This window comes from Aegilops tauschii, chromosome 6 (assembly GCF_002575655.3).
Source record: "Aegilops tauschii subsp. strangulata cultivar AL8/78 chromosome 6, Aet v6.0, whole genome shotgun sequence".
Lineage (NCBI taxonomy): Eukaryota > Viridiplantae > Streptophyta > Magnoliopsida > Poales > Poaceae > Aegilops > Aegilops tauschii.
In genome coordinates, this window is record NC_053040.3 from 339730654 (window position 1) to 339738897 (window position 8244).

Genomic DNA, 8244 nt, shown 5'->3' on the forward strand with positions numbered 1-8244 from the left:
GATTGTTTGTCGGCGTGTTCAAGTAGATGATCTGATAAAAAAGAAGCCAACGTTCAAGGACATTGATAGGGAAAATTCATATTGACGCATATGGTGAAGATGTTGACGCTGGTGTTGCGGATCATGATTAGATTGCTTTTGTCGTATTTCCATGTGAGAATTCCTAGCTATACTTTAATACTAAGTAAGGAATATTTGCTATGGACTCAACTTCTATCATTGCTCATTATCAATTCATCATAATACCCAACCTTATTATTTGTTACATCACACATCCTATGCGAATTGCAACTTTTTCTTTGTTTAACACTCTTTTTGGTAGATACAAATGATTGTAAATGGTGGGTATATGTAAGATAACCCCTTGGTAAAGCCCTCCTTGTGGCAAGCTTTAGCACATGGATCCATCCTACATGCTATTGTCGTATAGATCCTGCTAGCTACCTCACAGGTCTTGGCTTCTGAGCCTACAAAACAACCATAGAAAACGCTTTACAAAAGACTGAGATCCTATGAAGTTCCATCCAAAAAGAAGATAAAATTAGTTTGCATGGAGTAGGAATTCCACTACTTAGTGGGAAATTCTTTTAGAACACATTTAGGAAATGCCTTGTTCTTCATGTGAAGTTTTCAGATAATACTTACAAGGAACTAAAAGAAGTGGCATGAGAAGTGGAAGGAATAACAGGCTTGGCACCTTGATGTCGCCCATTTCTTCAGGAATGAAAAATCACAAAAGCAAGTACACGAGTGGAATATATGCACATCAAAATAGGCTACGCCATATCTTATAACAAGGAAACATGATACCTAAAAATAGTCAAATATAAGATTGTGTGATGCTATCTAGAAGATATGCATGTTGGAATTTTTGATGTTCTATCTGAAAGATGTGGCTATATCTGCGAGAAATCCGCTCCCAAGGAGGATATAAACCAACACATTTATGGCGTATAATAATATAGATATTTAACATCTCCATGCACAATACAATTTTGATGTTCTATGTAGAAGGTGTGGCTTTATAAGCATTAAATCCATTTTAATAGAGGATATGAACCAAAAACATTATTGAGTATAATAATGTACCCATTTACATTCTACCTATTAAAGTTGTTGCACAAAGGCAGATTGACTTTCTAAGATGTTCAGATCATCACCACCTAATATCGAACAAGCTATTTTGTTTTTGATCCATCGCACAAGGGGGAATATTACCTATTAATAGCCCATCATTTCTTACAACTCGATAGTTAACATATAAAAATGCATTTGTAAAGAATAATTTTTTGTTGTTGAAATTAATGGCAGTAACTGCTATAAAAGGCCATTAGAGTACCCGCCTCCTGTGGTCATCCTCACTCGCGGGTGCAATCTGCGCCATCTGATTAGCACAAAACTCACGCCACTGGCTATCTAGCGCTAGGGGCAGAGCTATAGTGTTGGGCCGGGGTCAATTCATCCATATGAGCTTTGTCCAAAAACTGTTGCATAAATACTGCTGATGAGCCACAAGTATAGTGGACCAATCGTAGTCCTTTCGGTAAGTAAGAGTGTCGAATCCAACGAGGAGCAGAAGGAAATGACAAGTGGTTTTCAGCAAGGTATTTTCTCCAAGCGCTGAAATGTCGGTAACAGGTAGTTTGATAGCATGATAATTTGTAATGAGCAAGTAATAGTAACGGTAAATAAAGTGCACCAAGATATCCCAAGGCACCTGTTCACACACGAACATGTCAAAGTGTACCCTCGATGACGGGGTGATGCACCGCAGCTCACGTCAAAGGAGACCCAGTCGGAAGCGCGGTACGCAAGACAATCCGGCGGGCGCTTTTGCAGACCCGAAACCCCACGCGCCCGGGAGGGACCCCATCAGGGCGCGCGGCGGCTATGGGCTGCCCTAGGTCAATCTGATCGCCCCTAGGGCCTCGAGGTTCGCCGCCCTGCAACAAGAAGAACAGACGAAGAACGAGGAAGAAGAAGAACTAGGGTTAAGGAGAAATGATAAAAGATAAAAAGTGGTAGATGATTTGATCGCTTGTGTGTAGTTGTTCAATCGGCCGTCACCCCTTAGGTATATAAGAGGCAGATGGACTTCCCGGGTAAGGAAAGGTTAGAATTCACGTTAAAAGCCCTAGTTTGGATCCAACTCAGAATCCAACTTTCCAAAACGGTTCGGTTTGCAACTTGCGGCAGAAAAATCCAAAACCTGGACAAACATCCCCGGAGTGTCCGGCCATCCTCGGAGAAATCCAAAACCCGGATAATCGTTCCCGGACTGTCCGGCCATCCTGATGCAACCGCACATTTTCGGCTCTAACTTTTGCATACGAACTCCGATTGAGACGTTTTTTTCATTTTGAACCGCTTCGACGAGACGCACAACTTTCATGTTGAAACTTTTTCCATTTTAAGCCACCTTAATAGGGTTTCAAGCCATTATTTAATCTGGTGTCAACATGAGCATCTATGAACTTGTCATAACTTTTGCATCCGAGCTCCGTTTTAGACCATCTTCATATCCATCTGGATCTTCTCGAAGAGAGCCATATCATGGTGACTTTCCATAATAAGTTTGAACTAATCTTGACATAGCTTCAAGCTACTCTTTATAAGCGTGCCACTTTTGAGCGTCAACACATGCCCCCTGTTTTTCGGCAAAGCTAGCGTGCTGAAAAATAACTTGTACCATGTTTGTTCTAGGGACAATGTCAACACTCCATCGGCCATTTATATGCTTAGGGCGATAATTATATAACGGCCATCATTTTTTTTGAATCCTTGATGGAAACTTGGGTGAAACCTTCTCAACTTCATTAACAATCCGATGATAAAGTCCCATAGATATGTATCTCAAGGTCATCCTCCGAACCATATTGTTCACCCTTTTGCTAGGATTTGTAAATAATTAAAAATAAACTTTCTCCAACCCTTACTTTCGCCTGCACAAAAATTTCATAAGTGGCCGAAGCTATGGAGTTCGGCTCGGCCTTACCTATGTTGACGAGACTAAGCATCGGCTTTTGAGAGAAATGCAAACCAAGGTAAATTTTGCATCTAGACATACCCCAAGATAAAATATAAGTGATTCGTCGAAACATTGATAACCCTTGGATATTTGATGCACTACTCATAACGAATCACCGAAAGCCTCAATATGTATAGAACCTATTGCAAATAAAAGATTCAATCCGAATAACAATGCATATTCGGCTTTGATTAATCATGCATAAAATATTCTAAGAGGCATGAGGCTACAAAATAGTACCATAAGGAGATCTATAAACAACACCAACATTTTGGCCATTGCTACGAATTGAACCATCAAAACATAATCTCCATAGTACTAGAGAGACAAGGCTAATATCAATATTATGCATCTCATTAATCTGATGTTGAGTAATAAAATCAGCTATGATTTGGCCTCTTATATATCTCAAAGATGCATAAGCCAAATCATCCAAACAAAGTATAAGCTCATTAGCCAATTCTGCAACTATGAATTGGTCTATGCAGCATGTATACAATGACATCGGTCATGATGTCTCAACTCCATTCAAATATAAATATAAATTTCCATGAGCACGTACCTTGTCTCGCTCTCCAATCGAACTAAGGACGATGTTAGAATACTACACCGGCCATGTATTGATATACTCTTAGGACGATAGATAAATATCGGCCATTACCATGTAAACTTTGTTCAAAGCACATATAGCCGAAACAAACAAATGAAATGACAAATCAAGTATTTCGGCCCTTTGGATCAACAACAAACTTGTAGCTAATCAAACATATAGTGACTTGGCAATACCCTTTCATGATGTAAGAAATTATATTGCATCCATGGATTAAAATAAGCCCATTGAGGGTTACCAATCATACCTGATGACGAATTCCATGGCATAGGCATAATGGCATAGTTGAAGAATATGGATAATGTGTAGACCAAAGATGCTGAAACCTTCGGCTTGGTCCTTCATAGTTTTCACTCTTTTCCTTCTTCACCTTTGCCACACTTCTTGTAATGGAAGCTTGCACATAATTCTTATTTTGAGCACTTCCTTTGGAAACCCATGCCATGTTCCTTTCTTCAAGTTCTTGTGCACTAATTTTTGTAATTTCTTGTTTTGCCAATATGATAAGCCAAGTGGGCACCCCGGCTACGATTTGTTTGAATCAATGGCAATTCTTGTTTTACCTTGTGCACTCTCAACTTCTTTTCTTCAGATTTGGCACTTTGACTCTCAATAATTGGCTGCTTTGTCTCATTGCCTTTAGTAGCCAATGTCAACACTTTAATTGGCTCTTTTTCATTTGATATCAAATCTGAAGTTGCACTTTTACGACCATCTCTTTTAACACGGTAAACTTGCTTGACCACCTCTTCCTTCTTCCTTGAGCTCTAGACCGATTCCTTATGATTGAAACGATCTTTAACATGTGATTGTTCAAATGTTGATCTTCCCGAGCTGCATAATATTGGTGAGATGGTCTAAAATAAGATGGAGAATGTGCCCTTGTATCATACCTATCCCATGATGGATATGGATCTATATGAGCATAGGGAGGCATCCACGACATTGGCATCGGTGGCCCAAAATAAGGATATGAATATGTTGCATTAAAATTCTCACTTTGCCAATACCATTCCTCATATTTGCGCCTTGGGGGTGATCTTGGTTTCTTTGCATGATTTGGCCGATAAGCATTCTTATCTTCACTCTTCTTTTGATATTTATCCAATAGTTCAGCGAAGGTGATTTTTGATCTCTAACACTTGCGCTTATTTCGGCCTTTGTTTTATTTTGGTTTGCTTTCATCGATCATTGGATTTGCTTGCTGCCCCCCAGTCCTTGGCATCTCCATTGTAGCTTCGATGGAATTCTCGCCCTCAAGATTATGTTCATTATGATCTTCAACAACTTCTTTACTTGAAAGCTTAATCCCATCACCTGCAGTTTTTACCTTCTCTTTAGACGAATCGGCTTGAAGCAGCCGATGCAAAAACTTTCTGCCATCGGGACCAATCGGAATAGACTGGTCATCTCTTGGTGTCTCAACAAATTTCAATCGTCCTTTATTAATGTCCGATTTAACTATTTGACGAAACATGTTGCAATCCTCAAAATAATGCTTGGACGACTCATGCAACTTACAATACATTCGTCCCTGGACAGATGGCTCAACATGGTGATCAAGAATTCTAATATAATTATTTGTCAACAACAAATCAAATATTTGATCACGCATGCCTGAATTGAAGGTAAACTTTTTATTCTCTAGCTGATCTTGTTGTGAGAACGGCTTTCGAGTTAAGCAAACGAATGGTTCAGATTTTGCATCACCCCATTCGTCTATGCGTTGTGTTTTGCACTTTATCTCCGATATCTTTGGATAAGAAACTATACTGGCAACGGTTTGCTCAGAAGATTTTAACCTTGGCTTTAAATTTATGAAACGAAAATAGTTAGAACATACATGTCTCAATTGAGACCAAGTGTAAGCCAAGTAAGAAATAAGCAAAGCAACCCAATTAGATATGAGCTTTAGATAAAGCAATAGGGAAAGCCTTGGCTGCAATAATTCTTCGCTATCGGCCTTTTTGAATGGTGCAACATCTTGACTGATATGCTTTGTGACAATCTGATTGCTAACAAATAAAGTACCCTTCTTCATTGGTCTCTCAATATTTCCTATGAAGATTTTTCTAATATATGCATGAACAACTAATTCATGACCAAATACGAAAATAGGTAAATTAATTGCTAGACATACCTCTTCAAATATGTTGGGAGAGCATGATGGTGGTGTCACTTGAAGAATATCTTGCTCCGCCTTCGGAAAGCTCCACAACACCAAGTCATCATATTTGTCTTGATTTCGTGCATCATTAGTTTGAAGATCTTTGTCCATCAAAATTTCTTCGGCTACTAGTTCTTGTTCTTGCAGCTCGTTAATTTCTATGGGACGAAACTCATAGGGCAGGAAGTAGGTTCCATTAACTTCAGAAAAATCAAGTATGACTGTCTTGTGATACTTTCCATGCCCTTTCTCAACAATGTTTGCCTCTTTGGATTTGTTGGATTCGGAATATATACTACTTGATTCGGCTTTTTCAACCGAAGCACTTTTAGTTTCCAAATCATCATTCTTTTTACCAGTTATATCAATTGGCAAGGCTTCTTTTCTTTGAGCTAATTCCCTATCAATTCTCTCTTGGTGAAGTACTTGCACCCTACCGCCCAAAGCTTTAACTCCCCTCTCAATTTCAGCCCGCTCTAGATTAGTTTGCCCCCCAATTCTTTTAGTAACTTTCGGCAATGAAGTGTTTGTGTTGCCAAAATTTTGCAATTGTGTAGGGGGTTTATAATATGCTGCTGTGCTAGGTGGAGGTGTATGCACTGCTGTATAACCATATGCTCTCTCTCCAATACTATCAATTGATGAAGTTTCATCTTCTTGCAAAACTCTGGCCTTTATTGCAGCATAATCAGGAAACAACCCCTTTTCACAATGTTCAAGGCAAAGAGCACTAATCCTTTTATTTTGTGCCAAGCTCTTTTTTAATGCAGCCACAACCGCTTCTCGAAGGGATAGCTCCGCAATACTTTCAGATTCTTTCGGCAATGATTCGTGAGTGTTGCCGAAATTCTCGAATTGTGTAGAGTATGCATTATATCCTACAGTATTTGATAACGGCACATGTGTTCCTGTAAAATTTTCACTTATTCGGCTATGACCATGAAGATGCAGGGCCGAATTATGAAAATCTACAGTTGCATACGGTGCTGAAAAATTACTGACATGAGGTGTAGCATATGATGGTTGAGAGTAACTGGCCGAATAGTTAGTAGTATCACTGGTACAGCGACATCCTAAACAAACGGTTTAAAACCCTTTCCGCCACGGCATTTGGAACCATCGCCAAGTGAGTGTGGGCGATAGGGGCGTCCTTCCCACACGACCCAGAAATCATCGGGGATAGGCCCTCCTGGGACCCAGGCTGGGGCCGTGTGCGATCGGGCGAGGCATGGAAACCCAATCATTTCCGTAGGTATGTACATCCCACACAATGAATCCCAGAAATCATTTCCGTAGGTATGTACATCCCACACGGGGAATCCCAGAAATCATTTTCGTAGGTATGTACATCCCACACGGTGAATCCCAGCAATCATTTTCGTAGGTATGTACATCCCACACGGTGAATCCCGGAATATCATTTCCATAGGTATGTACATCCCACACAGTTCTTTGTGTGGAAACGTTTGTGCAAGGTGGCCTAACGCAAACAGTTCGCTGCCGGAAGCCATGTGTGATTGTTAGTTGATCGAACGCGCCTACTTTCTAGAAACAGTGCGGGTTGTTTGAGTTCATCGCCCACGGTGCTGTCTGAGTAACCGTTTGCAATAGAAAATCCCAATAAGCAGGGTAATTAGCCTATTATTGATAATCCATGTACTAATCAAACTGATATTTCTTATAAAACATGCCAGATATTTCATATCCGTATAAAAGCAACCTGGATTTCATAATCGGATTACATCAGATAGCTTCGGCACTAAGTTACGCCATTACACAACAGCACCAAGTTTCACATGCAGCATCAAAAACCTTTGGAAAGTAGCATCATACACGGTAAATAGACAGATGAATCTCATCTGGGAAACTATAGAAGCGGAAGGCAAATATTGAGCCTTCAGTGATGTTGAATGTCCTTGCAACTTTAGACCAGTGGCTATGGATAATTGCCCGCCCAACCTTCGTCCTCTTCAGCAAGACTTCAATATTCTACCGTGGGTGTTGAATGAATACCTTCCTCGCCTCTTGACCATGCAGGTGGTTTGAGAGGTAATCATTGGTGAACTGCTTTGAAAAGTACTGAAAACAAAGCTATCCACAAATCGCTGTTGTAAATTTTGAAATGGCGAAAGGGGTAAAAACAAGGTAAAAGAGTTGGTACCATCCTATAGTTGACTGATGTCTTCTTCATTGTGCAAACAAAGATCTTCCTGTTATTCGTCGCAAGTTTCTTCATCCTCACAATCTTTCTGAGTTTCTTGACTTGACTGATATTCATGGACATCTCATTTCCCCATATGCAAAATGGCTCGAACAGTGGGTCTAAGCCTCTGACAGCAGGACCTACATGTGCAAGACCAAGTTGTAAGAAACCTAAATATTAGAATGATTCCTGCAACTGCACAATAATGTGCTATTAGCCAAAGGACCCTGCTTGAA

The 8244-nt window shown here is 40.1% G+C and overlaps 1 long non-coding RNA gene across 1 annotated transcript; it reads right to left on the reverse strand.

Moving 5' to 3' along the window:
- Positions 1-211: 211 nt before the first annotated feature.
- Positions 212-805, reverse strand: LOC120965858 (uncharacterized). The gene is made up of 2 exons (XR_005758856.3): positions 646-805; positions 212-467 (listed from the first exon to the last, which is right to left on the reverse strand). It is a non-coding gene; the product is annotated as an uncharacterized lncRNA (long non-coding RNA).
- Between the last annotated feature and the right edge of the window lie 7439 nt (positions 806-8244).